Source organism: Corythoichthys intestinalis, chromosome 9 (assembly GCF_030265065.1).
Source record: "Corythoichthys intestinalis isolate RoL2023-P3 chromosome 9, ASM3026506v1, whole genome shotgun sequence".
Lineage (NCBI taxonomy): Eukaryota > Metazoa > Chordata > Actinopteri > Syngnathiformes > Syngnathidae > Corythoichthys > Corythoichthys intestinalis.
Window position 1 is genome coordinate 6,305,578 of NC_080403.1, and position 18,914 is coordinate 6,324,491.

At 39.9% G+C, this 18,914-nt stretch overlaps 1 protein-coding gene across 1 annotated transcript in view; it reads left to right on the top strand.

Annotated features, from left to right (window-relative positions):
• Positions 1–18,914, top strand: part of grm2b (glutamate receptor, metabotropic 2b) — a 118,872-nt gene that overhangs the window by 18,890 nt on the left and 81,068 nt on the right. The window lies entirely within an intron of this gene.

Here is an 18,914-nt window from a genome sequence, read left to right on the forward strand (position 1 = left end):
CTGTTGCTGTTCTAGTTGTAAATGGTTGAAAAGTACCGTTAACATGGTTCTCCTTTCCCACATTTAAAGGCCAATAAAACATTCACCATGCTGTAAACACAATGCATGACCATACACTTCATAATTATATTGATGGGTCACAGCCTTCAGACCCTGTGCCACACCTTTAAGTAGGGGGCCTGCCCACATCAAGAGGAGTTATTCTCAAACACACCCACGCAGCGATCTAACGCCAGATTTAAGTTGAAAAAGTACGAAAGCTGTACCGCATACAAACAGGAAGGATTGTCTCAAGAGTGATTTGTTCGACGATTGAAGGTAATTATTAAATTTTTGTACCATGCATGCATTTTGAAATATAGTGAAAAAAATCAATGGGAGAAATTAGCTGCTACGGCATTGGTGTCATAATTCACAATATTTACGTAAAATAAATTCTCACTGCCTGTTGTTTTTTTTTCTTTTTACCAAGAATCAAGACTGTTTTACGTCCATATCAATAAAGTATTCATGGATTTATTCACAAGAATTTTCAACGGAAGAAGCTGTTTGTGTTGATAAGGCAGCGCTACAGTGGCTTAAAGACTCCCAGCACAATCGACATACTGTATTTGTAAATGCTAACTGCCCGGTTCTTTGCTCTTATAACAAAGAATCGAGACTGTTTTACATCCATATCTATAAAGAATTCAGGGATTTACGCATTTATTCACAAGAATTTTCTTGTGGTGATAAGGGGGCGCCACAGTGGCTTAAAGACTTGCAGAACATTCGACATATTTTTGTAACATACAGTAAATGCTAACTGTATTTATTTTTATTTGGTTTTTACCAAGAATCGAATTTTCAACACAAAAAGCTCTTTGTCTGTGTTTCCATTCGTTTTTTTTTTTTTATTACCGAGATCGGCCCCCTATTAATCGGCCCCGCGCCCCGTGTCCAGTCAACATCATGATGAAGACCATGGCATTACCTTGAAACACTTTGTAAATGATGTTGCTTTGACATGGCTTGAGAGACATTAAAAATATTGATTTTTTTAAACACGATAATCTATAATAATACATGCTTTATAGGGCAGTGAATGAAAAATACAGTATATATTTCAAGCTTGCCACACGACTCGCGGTGACTTACTCAGAAAAATGATTATTTTTCTCTTTAAAGCGACTCCTCTTCCACCTGCTTCAGTCACCTGATTTCCCTCACTGACTAAATTGGCGCCAGCCTGTCATATGCACATGCGCAGTTGTGGTCATTGTTGTTAATAACAGCACTGGAGTATAATGGCGTTTCTAACGGTGTTATTTTTTTTCAGTATTGAGTAATCAAATTAATTTCTTTTGCCATCTTTGCATCGCTGTTACCGTTACTGAGGATGTGAAGGGGCGTGTGACTACAATTTGGTTGAATTAGGCGCAAGTTGTTTGATTCTATCACAGCTGCCTGGGATATATCAGAGCGGGAGGAAGGAAGAGGGCGGTGACGTTGTTGCAAACCCGATGATGATTGGCTGGGGGGCTTGGAGCGTTAGCGTAGCATTCGCGTTCTCAGTAGTATTAGCATTTAGAATGGCGAGCGTTATTTTAAACTATAGGGCAATTTTTATTTTATTTTATTTTATTTTTTTATTTGAAACACGCATCCAGGTGGGTACAATTAATTTAAAATAATGTACTGTTTTCCTGCTGAGTGTGCATTATCATCACCAAGTTGACTTTTTTCCCTGGGAAAGTTTAGCTAAGGCCGACCAGGGATTGCCGCGACGTGAGGGTGCCGGGCGGGGACCCATTGGCAGCCGCGGATGTCCTAGTGTGGTGTGTCAAGGCTGCAGGGTCCAAACTTTGGGGAGGTAGGGGACCTCCGTGTAGTTGGCTCACCATCAGAAGCAAATTTATAGAAAAACAATGTCAATCGTTTGTGCTACGTTTGGGCTTGTTTGTCCTGTAAAAAGTTTCATTTGTGCTTCTATGTATCATTTTGAGATAGAATTTTGATGAATCATTTTGATTAAAAATGGCTAAAAATCATGTTTGTTCTTCATTTGTGCTAGTTTGTGCTGTAAATTTTTTTGTGCTGCAGTGATTTTGTAGATATTATGATATAGATATTAATTTATAGTAAAGCCCCCCATCTACGGCCGAACGGAACAGCAATGGTGCCATTTGTTTGTGCTCGTTTGTGCTGTAAAATGTTTTGTTTGTGCTGTTGTCATTTTATAGATATTGAGATATTAATTTTGAGTGATGACGTCACAGCTCTTCCGTATCCTAATTTAACTGGCTGACAGAGTGTAAAAAACTGCAATAACAGAGGGTTTTCCCAACAACTAGCGCAAACAAAGCACAAATGAAAGGCACCACTTCAGGTCTATTTTGCAGTAAATGGGGGACTGCAAGTGATGTCAGATTGACCTGTAAAAGAATTGCAAATATCTTAAAAACGAAAGCAGCACAAACAAAACTTTTACAGCACAAATGATTGACATCATTTTTATTTAAATAAATTTGAATTTGTCTGATGGGGGGCCAAATTCACGGAGGTTATGAGGGCTGGCTGGCAACTTGCCATTGTTTAAAGGCTCAAGGGTGTGTGGAGTGGAAGTTGGCACTCGTTAGCAGCAACTATGTGGCGAGTTAACTGCAAAAATTTCATCTGCCTTATATGGCATGTTTTACCAGTAACATACCATACGTAGTAATATATTACTTTGAGTAATGTGACCCAACACTGGCGTGATCAAGACCCTGAAGAACACTCATCCCTTTTTCCTTCTGCATTTCAGCCTGAGGCAATTTTAGAGTAGAGAGCAAAATATTTTAACAAGTAATATAGCTAGTAATATAACTAATTACTTTTGGCAGGGACTAAGGCATTACTATTTCTGAGAGTAACATGTAATGTGTCGTATACAGTATTTCTTTTTTGAGTAGCGACAGCTCACACTGATTATCCAGTCTCAATATAATATCACCCAATATGAGTTTACGTTTTCAGTCTTTTCCAAAGTTCTATACATTTTTTTGACATTCACTTGGCATAATTGACTTATTTTCACATTTTGGAGCACTTTGACAGCAGTACAGTACAGCACATGTCACATTTTTCTATTGCTGGTGTCCTGTGCCTGCAGTTGTCTAAAACATCGCACAACAGGTATTATTTTACCACATATTGTTATGTTTGGGCTATTATGTTTTTTAAAAGTGCCAGCTACCCATTTTAATTAAAATGTCCGGTAACACTTTACAATAAGGGTCCCTTAATTAACATTAGTTAATGCCTTTTTAGACAATAACTAATGTTAAAGTAACATGACCATAATTCATTTAATCCATTATATAACATTTATTAATATATTAATTAACATGAGTAAATGCATCTGTTAATGCATTTTAAGACAATAACTAATGTTAAAGTAACTTTACAATAATTCATATAATCCCTTATTTAACATTTAGTCATATATTAATTAACATTACTTAATGCATTAGGTAATGCATAACCAGACAGTAACTAATAGTTTGGTAAAATTAAAAAAAGATATATACGCCTATATAGGGTTAGGGTTTGTTAACTCAAACATTTGTAAATTATTAGTTAAGGGACACATGTGCTACACTTTAGAATAAGGGTCCATAAAACATTCAGTAATGGTTAATAAAGGTTAAAGAAGGAGGGGAGGGGGGGGATTTAAGCATTTATAATTTCCTATATAGGCCTATATTTATTTTTATTCTTACCAAACCATTACTGTGTAGTTATGCATTAACTAATACATTAACTAATGTTTTAACTCATATTAATTAATATATCAATAAAGGTTAGCTAAGCAATGATATTAATTATTGTGAAGTTACTTAAACATTAGTTTTTGTCTAAAAAATGCATTAACTAATTATTAACTAAATTAAGGGACCCTTATTGTAAAGTGTTACCAAATATCACTTCTTAATTGTTTTGCTTTTTCAATTAAAAAAATAATAAATCTTGCTTTGCAAAAAAATAAAAGTTTACAGAAAAAAAACTCAGATTAGGTTTGAGCACCCCAAAATTACATTTGAACAAGTGTTTGTATCAAAACGTTTGCCTCAGGTAAGAACGAATTTGGGAGCAAAGGGGGTTAGCAAAAAAAAAAACAAAAAAAAAATCGGGCACTTGCCCAGAGGCAATGTTAACTTTGAGCCCTAATTAGAATATGCACCAAAATTTTTATTCTCGGTTTTATTTGAATTAAAATCCCTAAAAATGAGAAAATGTAATTCAACATGAAAATGACTTCTTGTCATTGCTCGAAAGTACCTACGTGCCACATTCATTATTGCGAGACATTCTCCATGTTTTTGTGTGTTGTGGTAAACACACCCTGCATGCACAGGAAGCATTAATAATTGAAATAACACCTGAAGTGTGGGTGACTAAGTGAGTTCATGGATATGCAAATGTGTACGCATGTTAATCCATATACAATATTTGCCATTGTGTTGTATAAAGTATGTAGATTTGTGTGCTTAGTTGACATAAATCAACTTTTGACAGCTCAATTATGTGTAATTTCTCGAATTATATAACTTACTACATATTGTTGTCCTGAATGGAAATGTAGTTGTCCACGTGTGCTAGTGTGCCCAATGTTCATATATTATTGATAGAGTGAATTACTTTTCTCATGCTCTTTGAAGTAGCCTGAAACTCTGTTATGTACTAGTTGCAATGTATTAATTTTCTTACAAAACATCAATTTAGTTAAAAAAGTAACGTCTTGATTGGCAGCTCTGGTTTAAAAAAAAAATACAGTGGTACCTCGACATATGATAGCTTCGACACACGATCTTATCGACATCCGACGTAAAATTTGACTCGCTATTTGTTTCTACATCCGACGACATGCTCGAAATACAATGACGTGACAGCACCCCAGACGGGCACATGACGGATTTCTTGTGAGAGAAATCAACACAGGTTCCAAGAAGGTTGGTGCAGGTGGTGAAACAAGTTAAAAAGGTGACGCTTACCATTGAAATAAAGATGGAATTGATAGAAAAATATAAGCGTGGGGTGCCCATCCGTGAAATGGCTCAACAATACGGACGTAGAATGACGACGATTTCTACGGTCCTCCTCCGACCTCCGTTCGCCAGTCGTTATAAGTTAAGGTGACAATTATTGTTGTAGTAACATCGCCGAAGAAATCGCCAACTTTGTCAAATGTTTATAATTTTTTTCAGAACTTGTGCAACACAACACACCAACTGTCCGCTGCAGTTGACGGCGTTCTCAACAAAACATTCAAAGAGAAAGTGAATCTCAACCGCACCGCTCCTTCTCTGTCACGTCAGCGACGCAGTGCGTTCAGGTACAGCAGATGTACGGAGTAAGAGGATCCGAGGGCACAGGAGGGAGTTTTAACATGAATGAGGTCGGACAGGTATGTCGGGACGAGGTTGTGGATGGCCTTGAATGTGAGTAAGAGGACTTTGAACTGGGTGCGAAAGTGGACCGGGACCAGGAGCCAGTGGAGCTGTTGGAGGACTGTAGTGATGTGCTGGATGGAGGGGGGTACAGGGTTATGACACGGGCAGCTGAAATCTGTACCAGTTGGAGTTTATAGAGTTTTTTGAGGGAGGCCGAAGAGGCAAGAGTGAAGGCGGGAAGTGACAAGGCTGTGAACCAGAATTACTGCAGAATGTGGGGTGAGGGAGGGGCGGAGCCCATCAATGGTGTGTAGGTAGAAGCGGGCAATCCGGGAAATGTTATTGATGTGTGATTGAAACGAAGGTGTATTATGCAGGATTACTCCCAGGCTCTTGACTTGGGGGGAGGGTGAAACGGTGGAGTTGTCGATGGTGAGGGATAGGCTGTGGTTTTTTGAAATGGTGGATATGGAGCCAATAAGGAGCAACTCCGTTTTATTGCTGTTGCGTATCAGGAAATTGTCGGTAAACCAGATTTTTATTTCTGTGATACAGTCAGTCAAGGATGTGGGCAGGAGAGCGGAGGAGGGATCGGAGGTGTGGCAGAGTTGGGTGTCATCGGCATCAGGCCCGGATCTAGGTTTACGCACCAGAGTGGGCACTAAGGAATCTTGAGGGGGCACCCCCAATGCAGGCTTTTTTTTACCCTCTGCATTTCTTGGGGCCTGCGCAATTAGGACAGTGGCTTGTGGCTGCATTAGTTTTTGGAGGGGTTATTTATTTATTTGTATTTTTTTTTCATTCATCTATCTTATCCTCGCAGTCGGCGTGATGTCACGATGACGTCATCTCGCAGAGCAACGTTTCGCCATTTTGAGATGGGTGCACGCACAGGTAAACATCCGTAGACAAACGTCTGAAATTCATATATTTTGGCTGTATTTTGCATCTTTTTTTCATGAAAACGTGTTAAACATGACTTATTATTATCACGAGTAACTGCCGACAGACGCGAGGAAACGATACAACTTAAAATTAGCGTGTGTTGGCCTGCAAATCTGCCCATACAAAGTCGCAGCTGATAGCTGGATAAACAATCCAAAGGAATTGCCTGCAGTGGAGTTCGGAAACATCTACAACTACCTCATAAAGTCACCCAGTAAGTTGACCTTTATCAATTAAGTGGAATATGTACTGTGTGGAACTAAGAAAACTGGTAGTATATACGGTGTGATTATTTCTGCCGTAACCGGTAATTCGCCTCCAAGCGTTATTTAGTTTTCTGCAAAAGAAAAATAACGCTTTGCGAGTTGTCGGTTACAGTAATAATAACCACTGCCTAGTCTATTGAATCCTAGCAGCTAATTGGGAAAAAAAAAATCGCTTAAAGTTTACTCACCAGTAATAAAATGTCGGCTGCAAACGTAAATATGCCTGGATTTAGGTTCCCACTGGCGAGAATGGTCCACGGAACCGTCTTCTTTTACTGTTCCTCAATTGATTGCTTTCAGCCATTTGCTTGTTCTTTTCTTCTCACGAGGAAGAATGAAGAACTTCAAATGCGGCTCCGAACTCTTCCTTGTGTTACACCCCGCAACACGGCAACTTTTAGTAATTCCGACAGAAAAAAAGGCCGCAAAAAAGACAAAAGTTCAACACGTTTGTACTACAATGCACGACAGAACAACTGCTTGTGACTCGTGTTTTGCCCCCATTTCAATATGGCGACGCTTTGTTGTGGCTGGTGACGTCATTAATGCCCGGATGTCTGACTGCGAGAATGTGTCTGGAGGAGTGAGAGGAAGCGCGCGGATAACAAACGAGGTTGGAAAAACAGCTTGTTTTGGTGATTGCTTGTTCGGCGTGGTTGCGGCCAACAGTAACCATTAATCCAGCAATAAAAAAGTAGGTGAGACCAACTCTCCGTGCGTTCTCTATAACCAGTGCGATGCTACAATAGATATTCCCGACATTTTGATTGGGTGGGCATGACTCACGTCTAGGTGGGCCGTGCCCACCCTGGCCCCCCCCATACATTCGACCCCGATCGGCATAGCAGTGAAGGTGGATGTTGAATTTACGGAAAATGCTAAGGGGAAGGAGGTCGATGATAAGGAGTAGGGGCCCGAGGACAGAGCCCTGGGGCACACCAGAGGGGGTGAGGGTGGGTGTAGATTTAAATGACTTGAGTTGGATATATTGAGTGCGTTCAGAAAGGTAGGATTAGAAGCAGTGATGCCAATAGTGGATAGCTGATGGAGGAGTGTGGTGTGACTAATGGTATCAAAAACTGCAGATAAATCCATGAGGATGAGGATGGTGAGGAATCCAGGATCAGCTGCCATGAGGATGTCATTGATTATTTTGACAAGTGCTGTTTGAGTGCTCCGTAGTGAGCAAAAACCGGACTGGAACTGTTCATTGAGATTATTGTGGGATAGGTGAGAGTGCAGTTGGGAGGCAACTATTCTTTCGATTTTGGAGATGTAAGGTAGATTATATATGGGGCGTTGAAGTTGTTGAAGTTGAAGTAGTCGGCAGCAGGTTTCTTTAGAATTGGAGTGATGGCAGCAGTTTTGAAACAAGTGGGGACAATTCCAGATGAATGGATGATAGCGGGGATTTTGATCATTTTAGGGCATTTATAGGTCACTTGCTGTTGAGTTTGAGTCACTGCCTCTTCATCTGGAGAGATTCCTGGGTCACCTGCTGTTCTGTAACCTAAAATAAACAGGAAGTGACCCAAAAATGCCCCAAAACCAACAGGAACTGATCCTGAAATGTCCCAAACTCAATAGGAAGTGACCTGGAATGCCCCATAATTAAACTCATTGGTTGCTATTGACCGCCATAGATGTCCAGTCCGTTTGAAGTGGGAGGGTGGCAACGAATGAACAATGAATTGGACGTCTGTTAGTGATAAATTCAATTCAATTCACAGCAGAAGGATTTGTTTTTTGCTTTGTAGAAATCCGAGAATTATTTCCTGACCAATGTATCGATAATCGTTGGATCGCCATATCATGAAATGATCGTTATCGAGCTTTGTATCGCGTATTGTATCGTGACGTACGAAGATGCTCCCACCCCTATTCAATAACTTTTATTGTTTGTGTCTTGCTGGCATGTTATGGTTCGATAATATGACAATTACAAATACATTAGCTAAATCATTACGTGTGCATTTCATTTATTCGCGTGCATTTCATTTATTCGAACATTTTTTAAAAACACATTTGTGGTTTCATATCATTCAATAGTTGCTTTATGCATCTGGCTGTATTTAAGCTTGTATTTAGGATTTACTGAGTCTTTCCTTGCCTTTTAGTTCTTTGCAATAAAGAAAAGTGAGTTGGATGGCTTCTCATAACCAAATCTATTTGTAGTTCCTTTGCCTCTCCCCGTGGGAGTATAAAAACATATTTTTGCACTGTAATTGCCAGCACCTCCACACAGAAAGAGATGTATGGGAGGAGGATGCGTTGATTCTTTGAATAAGAATGTGACACCTCTGTGATTTAGTATGTTCAGTCTTCAGTCTTTTCTCTGACCAATATGGCTGCATTGATGTTGAATGTTGAGTATATTCATGAGGGTCTCTCACAAAGACAATTTTAACAACAGGGTGCCTTCGCTGAATGCCGTTGGCACAATATCGATCGCCTTTCCTTGTCGTGGTCTGCTGATGCCTCAGACAAAAGGATAGCACTTCCCTGTCATTGTGTGAGAGACCACCCAGTCCCTAAATGAAGCTCATACCGCCACTGCCACTGTGCTTAATTGTCTCTTTTGATCCTCATCGTGAATGGAGCAAAGAGAGTAGCCAGGAGCAGAAGACTAGCAGACGTAGTAAGAGTCTTCCTTCCCTCGTTAAACTTTTCATGCAAAAGTGGTAAATTAGTATCAAGTATGATAACATCATCTGAAAAAACCTGACTTAATTCTTGCAAAAATATTAATTTTTATCTTGACAGAATACATTTATATATACGCTATACAAGTAGTCCCTAGGTTACGACATACCCGATTTCCATGACTTTGGCTTTACGACGCCGGAGTCTCACCCAGTATTTTGTCTCCAGTCGTTTTTTAAATTTTTTTAGTCGCGTAAACAGTACCTATAGTTCCCATTGCAGTTATTCATGTCAGGATCCCCCCCTAACCAAGCAGTATCGCCGCCGTCCTGCAGTCCCTTTTGGCCATTTTTTTTTAGTTCGGACAGCAGGCTCGCGTTCAAAGACGCGACGCTGGTGACCTTAGTGGTCAGGATATGCCCCCCTCTCTCGCCTCCCTGCTCTTTCTAAAGCACCCTTTTTTCTCAGCATCGTGACTAAAGCCCAAATTGTCATGGAATATAACGGCATTTAACACAACGTACCTCACAGTATGGTATTTTTTACTTTATGTTTTCAATATAGCGTATAATACATGTTTTTGGATAGTTATTTTGAGATTTTGAAGGTATTTAGGGGTACTTATAGGCTCATTCCGACTTACGTGGAAATTCAGGTTATGTTGCCAGCAATGTCGTTTTTGGCAGCCTGTTTAATTTTTGTATTAGTCTTTGGATGTTATTTCTTCATCTTAGTCATGTTTTAGTCATCTAAAAATGTGTTTGTCTTCATCTAGCTTTTGTTGACGACAACTCAAGACCAATTTCGTCTTGTTTTAGTCGATGTTTACTACAAATGTTTTTGTCTGTAAAATTAAAACATTTTACTCAAAAATAAATAAAGTTTCCAACAATTCCGAATGAACATTGAGAGACGAGCACATATTGTAGCGTCTACAAGGACAACGGCAACACACTCAGCAGGAAAACAGTACAATTTTTTCAATTAATTATACCCACCTGGACGCCACGAACTGTATGTAAAAAAAAAAAAAAAAAAAGCTGTTCGAGCATTTCAGAGAACGCGAGTAACATTTAGTGTGTGATGATAACTCAGCAGAGTCAGCAGAGAGCTTTAAAGGCTAAAGCAACATTGTATTTTCTCTCTGGCCAAGAAAACAAATCTTACTCATAAAATGTCAAACAGTGTGTTCGTCTCGTCAGACGAAAACTGACATTCGGCTTTAGTCTCCCAAAACACATTTTTATTTCGTTATCGTCTCGTCATCGTCATGAGAAAAGCGTTCATTGACGAAATATTTTCGGTATCATCATCGTTGACGAAAAAAAAACTCGTCGTCAGCATTGGAAAGGAACTCGTTCCTAACCCGGGGCCTACCTATATATGCTTATTACTCATGTTAGCAAGTTCACACAGCTTAATGTAATGGTAATGCTAACTCTGATGCATGTCGGACTTTCAGTAACAAAATTAGTGGTGTTTTTCCCACCTTTACAACAATGACTTTACATTACTTACAGTGGCTGCTGGCCGAAAAAAAATTCTAATATCCCTGGACATGTCGACATGTAACGTAATTTTGTACTGTGAGAATGTGCGCGTGTATGTGTGTGTGTGTGTATGGGGGTGGGGGGGTGTACATGTAACCCGACTTCCCCACAGCCACAACAGAACTGGTAAGATCTCAAGAAATAAGGGTTACAATAACTTTTAGCGAGGTAGGCTAACACAAAAGAGTAGTTAAGGGTGCACAATTTAGGATTTGCACTCATTCATGAAATGTCCATAACATTTCAATAGATATTAAAGAAACATGTTTTTGGCAAATACTTCTAAAACTGATTCCAATGGTTGAACGGAGATTTTCCAATTTCAAAAGACGATTTAAGCGTCGCAAATTTGTTCCTTCTTTGCTTCCGTGTCATCATCAGCCAATCACGAGACCAGTTTCCAGTCTTTGTCTGGGATGCAACAACTCTGTAAGCTAAATGTGCGCCGACTTTGACAAACAGTCTGAATTATTTTGACCCCTGAAGCAAAAAAAAAAACGTTAGGACTCTTAAAGGATACATGACAACAAAAGAAGCAACACTGTATGCATTAATTTGGCGTAGTTGTGCTACACTATTTAGCATGTGGATCCATTGAACAGTGTTCTGCAGTGCTACGTTATTTAGCATGTGGATCCATTGACCGAGGCAAAGATAAAGCCTTTACACGTACATATATTTAGTCTGTAATTGAAATTAAAATGATGGAGCTGTCAATGCATATCAAATTATAAATTTCTTTGCCAGTGCACATTGAGAAAAGTAGCCCTCCTTTACTTCAGTAATGGTGACATAAACTAACTTGGATCTCGTATCACGGCTTTTTTAATCGTCATTACAAAATGTTTGCATTATTACATTGAAAACATCTTTCATGAAAATTCAAAATAAGATATACAGTACCTTCTGCAGAGGATTCATCACTTGCCACTTCCTGCAAGTTCTCCATTGTGAAGCTGAATTCTGGCAACCCGAAAGGAGGTGGTATTTGGTGCCAGTCAATATTTTGATCTAGTTGCAGTACCATTTTTGGCCATCAACACTACATTGTGCACCTTTAAAAAAAACTAAGAGAGGAGAGTAACGAGCACAGGTAAGTCTCTAATGCTATGACTGTAGGGAACTACTGTACAGTACTTTTTTCAATGTATCAGCACACTGGCAAGTAATATTTCATTTCACATCATCCACAGAGATGATTCTGTTCCTCCATCCATGTTAAATACCATCAAATGTGCACGTGCATGGATGTTATCAATTGACCCCAATGCAAAACAAGGCAGACTATTCATATTTGTTTATATTCCAAATGTCTGTCAGTTTGTCAGTAAATTGAGAAAATGTCTAATAACTATGTGATACAAAGTTAAATCTTTTTCATATCGAGCATGTATATGAGGTATCCCAGCCTGAACACGACTGCACTGAAATATTACCCATTAGGCCTGGCGCCACCCCCCAAGCACACCCCCATGTGAACACGAATTGCCCTTCTTTACGAGATAGGCTCTTCCCCCAAAGGAAAAACAATCTATAGACCTCAAACCTGCATCAGGGGAGCAGGTAGACAAGACTAGGCTTTCATTGAAGCGGAGAGGTCCACATAGGAAAGTGAAAATGACTGTAGCCATTTTGTCTCACCACAAGTTTTCAACAGTCATGACTTGGCAGATATACAAGATATCTGCGCTAAACATCCCGTGCTTGGTCAGAGTCTTACCCTGAAGAGTCCTGCAGAGGTCATTTGCATCAACTTTGTAGCGCCAACTAGTGGCAGCAGAATTGGAGGCCTTTACATGCTCAAAAACTCACCAAAATGCACATACATGCAGCTTTGTGTAAATTTTGATAATTTTGCAACGTTGTGAAAAAACATAACATAATGGCTTACTGGCACCCCCTTGAATTTTTCAAAAAGGCCACTCCTATTAGGTTTTTTCAACGTAGAGCAATGAAACTTGGGCAGTCAATACGTAGTGCAAAACTGCTCTCAAAAGTCTCTTGCACCCATATTCCAAACCCAACAGGAAATTAGGTATTTTGGATTGAAAGCAAAATTTTTATCGATTAACAGGGTGAACATTTGAGACCTTGGCGCCTACGGAATTTGTTGGATCCTCCTGAAAATGTAAGTTATCAAAAATGGTGAGTTTTCATTCACAGACCTTACCTGGGCGGGATGCCAAAGTAGGCCATTCTTTGGCAAAATACCAAATTCAGAAAATCACTAATAACTCACTGATAGGTGGTTCAATCTTTTTCTTATCTAACATGTATGTGAGGTATCCCATCCTGAACAGGACTGCATTAAAATATGACTCATTAGGCCTGGCGCCCCCTCGTGGGAACAGGAAATGCCCTATTTTTACAAGACAGGCTCTTCCTCCAAAGGAAAAAAAATCTATTGACTTCTAACCTGCATCAGGGAAGCCTTAAGACATGTGTCCAGGTGCCTGATGGAAAAAATTTGAGGCTTCGTTGAAGCAGAGGGGTCCAAAAGGAAAGTGAAAATGACCATTTCCATTTCGTCTCGCCAGAAATTCTGAACAGTCATAACTTGGCGCGCCAAACATGCTTGGTGAGAGTCGTGCCCTGAAGGGTCCTGTAAGGGTCATTTGCATCAACCCTACAGCGCCAACTAGTGGCGACAGAAAGTCACTGTCAGTTTTACTGACACATGTCCAGTTCTTTTCAGGTTGGTCATTGTAGTTTCAAGACCTTTTGTAACTCTACAATTTAAGGCCCATGTCAACATATCTTTTTCTGTTGCTGTGACGACCCTTTGCTCGCCATTAAAAGGAAGTATATTTTTTCAGGGATTTAGGCAGTTTATAGACCCACAAAATTTGGCACACTTGGTCTAATTGGCCCAATTAGAATATTTATTTTGGTTTTGAATAAGGGCGTGGCTGCACAGCTCACTAGCGCCTCCTTTTTTGTAGGACTCTCTTCAGTAGGGGCTTTTTTTACCTAAGTGTGCAAATATATTTTTAATCCCAAAAAAAGAGGCGAGTTCCGAGCAAATTAGGTTCTCAGGAGATGATGATAGGGCGACGATCTGCCATCACCCTGACCTGGGTGCCGTCCGAGTTGTGCCAAAGTGCGAGGGCCTGTTCAGTCCTGCTTGCAGGCCTAGTGTTATATATATATATTTTTAATTTATTTTAATTTGACAATATAATTCCAATTTGCTAATGTTTTTTTCAAAATCCTGTTCAGTAGAAGAAAAAAATTTTTTTTTTTTTTTTTTTAACCTAGATATCTCAAAGTAACACATTTTAGAGCTGTAATTGCAATACCATGATACCATGAAACCGTGATATTTTGGCTTAAGGTTAACATACCGTCAGAATATCATACTGGCACATGCCTAGTTGCAGGTTTTTACGGTCTTACCAAAGTTGCAAAGTTGGGGTGTGCCAGGATCTATCCGTGTAGACTTGGGAGTTTCTGGTCTGGCCATCTGTTAGTTTTCTCCTTTGGCAAGCAGCAAAGTGTCCACTGAGGTGTGAGGAAGAAAGCTCATGAAAGATGAGTCAGTCTCTCATAAGTCTGACAAGGATTCTCTCATAATTGGATACTTTCATGTTGTTTTGTCTTGCTCAACGTCATACAAAAGAAGCACTCATGACCACCTGGTGTAGGATGGAATTAGCTTTGAATACTGTTGTGAATTTACACTACTTCTCTTAGTGAGCAATTCAAATCCCATGCAAATAGACAATTTATACTTCCACAGAGGACCAATACTGCTTTGGATTGACAATTTTGAAATTTGACAAAAATCTACAGGAAAAATATATCTGATGTTGCATAAAATCAAATATTTTCAAACTATTACCATACATTGCGTTACCTAACTAGACGGGTGGCTCAACATTTGAACTCCAGGGCTATATTTAATTTTTAAAGAAACAAATGGACCAGATCATTCATAGGAGAGGATAAAAAAAAAAAAAAAAAAAAAAAAAGGTCAAATTTGCATGCATTTGACTAGGTCAGCCCGTGACTCTTTACCACTGCCCTAGTGGCTCCCCGGAGTTTTTCAAAAATGTTTGAAAATGGAAAAAGATGGGGAGGGAAATATATTTTTCAATTTGATATGGTTTCTGTAGGTTCATCCATGCACCATTTCAACTTTACAGTGCCTGGGACAGTATAAAAAAATCTTAAATAGCATTATAATGTGAATTAGAATCCTATTTTGAGACGATTCGAACATATATAACAATTTGGAAAAGTGCAGAGGATGTCTTTCAATCTGCCGTTTAGCCCTGCCTGTCATTAAAGCGCTCTATCGTCCCCATTATTCAGAACGAGGAAAATACGACGAAGAGAGCAGCAAAATGTCATTGCTTCAATCGACCTACTCCAATATTTTTAAAGGTTATTCATTTTATCTAAGTATTTTTCTCCAATTGCTAAATAAATGGTAACATTACTCCATATGGCTAAAAACTATCGACTTCTTGCACCTCCGAACGATAAACGGAGTTAGTCGGCTTTTGTCATTTCCCTGCCCGGCTTCGGAGAGGATAAACAAACCAGGAGGCGTGACAGCTAGCCGACATGACCCAAACTTGCATTTCAAAGCGAAAAATCACACAAAACTACCCTGGATCATGTCACAGGGTTGCGGGGTTGCCGACTGTCTTCACTGATCGGCTCCCCTGGCGGCGAGCAAGTTACAGCTTGTCGTTCCCCTGTTGCGGGCAGGAGAGCTTGTTTGCCGGGGAAGCAGCTGGAGAATGACCGCCGGACAAACCGGCCGACGTCAGAGGAGCGCGTAGCTGCCCGAGCCCAACTTGAGGATAGTGGTCTATTGCCGGGAACACAAAAAACGCAGAGGGGGCTGGAAGTCTGGACGATATGGACAACCGCACGAGCATAAGCCGAGTATAGCGCTCTCCTGGCGGGCATGCAAAGAGGACCAAAGGGTGTGCGACAATGCGCCGGTCATGGGCATTCTTGTTGGACAAGGAGCATTATCAGCTACAAAATGCAAGCCACCTCTGTATTAAAACGTGTTCCATGATTCCAGTTTTTGACATAATACAAAACACAATGTTTACTCACTTTCTCGTAAATCCAATGGTCCTATAATTTTCGGACTTGTTTTGGCCAATCTCGGGGTGGGGGGTTTTGAAACCTAAAAAGGCTCACACACCTCTCCCTGGTGCAGCAACAAAACCCTGCAGCACATTTGGCTGGCGTGATGCGAAAAATAAACTAATTAATCCGCAAAATCAGCTGAATCTGCAGTCCATCTGAATACTATAAAGCAATGCTGTATTGTGAAATGCTGACCAGGGTGACGTCACATTCGCATTCCTTCTCAAAACAGGAAGCTATTCATTTTCATGGCGCGGGATTCAAAAAATTGAATATATAAATCGATTGTCACACACATACGAGCTGTCCATTTCTATCAGGAACATAAAATACCATGTTAAATATGAAATAAACTTGCTGTCAAAGGCACTTTAACTGATCAATATCCATTATTAATGTGCTCTAATTTCCTTAGTATCTTACGATAAATGTGGGCAACACATAGCATCTCATTATGCTGTATATCAGTTTTTTTTGTATTGCAGATCTTCTTTCGGGTTAAGGAGAATTTCCACCATCGAGTGCGGAGTGAAAGAATAATGCAACATAAAGCGTCTTTGAGAGTCCAAAAAAAGCGCTATATAAATCCAAGGCATTATTATTATTATTATTATTACCATAACCCTCCTCCTTCTGCTCTTTTTTGTTGTTGCTAGTCTTATGTCTATTTGCATGGTAAATAAGGAGAACCGTAACAGCATAACCTATTGACATGACTGGGGAAACGGGGCCGAATATTATCACCTATATTTTCAGGATCAATAGCAATATTTAACATATCATTAACTTTTTGCCCAAAATAGCCACTTTTTTTTTTTTTGCAAAAATTGTGCGTTTTCAAGTGAGGAAAGCATGCAGAATCAATTATAAATAATATTCAAGTAAATTATAAATTCTAAATACAATCACAACTTATTGTTTATTGAATTCCAATGTCACTATGGGTCATGGGGAGAGATGGCCGCTTGAGGACAGCCCAGTTCTCTACTGTCCACCAGCTCGACCAGGATGTCGAACATCAGACATTAATAAGATCCAACAGATTGAGTGAATTGGGCAAAGGGCCACATTTCTCATGAATATGAGCCTAATTAATCAATAGGCTAAATGATCAATGCAAAATAAATCCGTATCGACTGATATAAACTTTTACATGCATTGGTTCAGGTAATGCACTGTTCGATTCAAACCTTTGTTTTCAAAAACTACTAAAGAAACATTTTGAAAACTTCCAGATGGGTAAAATTAAATTTTTATTAGCAAACATAAACATAGTGAAAATAATTCACTTGGTAATGTTAGGGTCAATTCTATCCTTACAACATATGGGAAGACAATTTAAATTCCCTATATAACTGAACTCATTATACAGTATAATACATATAAGGTTGCTTAAAAGTTGGTGGGAGCAATTTGAGCATCCTGAAAAGTTGGTAGTGTTATGTCCCTACCGTCCCTATGCAAACCTACGTCTTTGATATGAACATATCTACCTAAATGAACACGATCAACATTAAATATAAATGAAATATACTGCTCACATAATGCATATAATTGCTTATCATGGACTATAATCAGGGGTGCACATAATTTTTTTGCCCAGGTTCTCAGAGGAGGACCTGGAGATGTGACTTGGTCCTCATTGAGCTTGAGAGCCGACCCGCCTGATGCGATAAATTTATGACAAGCTTTACTTAGAGCCAATTAACTTTAATTAATTATATTAACTATTAATGCTTGATTAACATCAACTGGCACAACAAAATTGCCATTACTTTGAAGTGAAATGTAAAGAAATAAGAAGCACCAATTCAAAATAAAGGGCATTATGCGGCTCCCACATTAACTCCAAGCCTTTTTAAAAGTGGGATATCCTCCTCATAAGACCTCATTGAACGTGCATGTTTAGCTTTGTAAAATGCGAGCAAAAACACGTTTGTCAGTGCATGTCGCTGTTCATTACCTTTATTCCGCCACTTGTCCATAGGGCGAGTGGGGTCCTGTTTGACATCGATAGTTTGCTTAATTGCCACATGCTCTCTGTTTTTGGATGGCTGAAATTCTTTGACCCTACATAAAATGCGCTGCTCTTATCGGCGACATTGGGATTCTCACGGCACATTTTGTACCGCATTTCCGTGCGAGCATCATTTGCTTCTAGCCATGGTACCTCCTGTAGCCACTTTTCAGCAAAAGTCCTTTTTTTCGGTAGCTCCGGTGACGTCTCTGTCTTTTGACGGGGGCGGGGGAACACGGAATTAAATTTACAAATTAGATTAGATAGATTAGAACGTCAATTAAAAGCCGACGTTCCGCCATATGTGCTGTTTTTAATGTTTAGTAGCACCGCTGCGCACGCCCAATGTGACGTGTATGAGTGCTGACGTTATCGGCTCGGACCCGCACCGCGGGAACTTTTGATATGCATGCAGAGCAACCCCCCCCCCCCCCCCCCCCAATCCCCCGCAATCGAATTCTTCCACTTTGTAGTCAGGATTGCAAGGTTTGCGTCTGGTCTTCCGTCTTCGCCAACACCATACGAACGCGAGGCCACTCCGCAGTCATTGCGTCTTGATGTCGCAGAGTCGCCATTTAAACTGCCCCTTAGGCTAAGACCATACTACAGGTCTTAATGCACCAATCCGATTTTCTCGTGTTTTTCCGACGTAAGTCGGGCATTAACTTGACGGTCTGAACTAAACAAGTCGCATAAAAGTGGACCATTTCAAATCTGATCTGGGTCACTTTTGTATGTGGTTCAAATCCGACCTGGGCCACATTTTTTCAGAATGTGACTGGCGGTCTCAACTGGCAAGACTCCCAAATCGGAATTCATGCAGCAATTACATCAGCAAAGAGCAAGAGGCACAGAGGAAGGCAGCCATGTCGGCATTAGCGCTTAGCTTGAATTCTACTTTTAAGCATGAAGCGGGCTTGACCACAGTCATAAAAAATAAAATAAAATGAAGAAAAGAAGAAGCCTT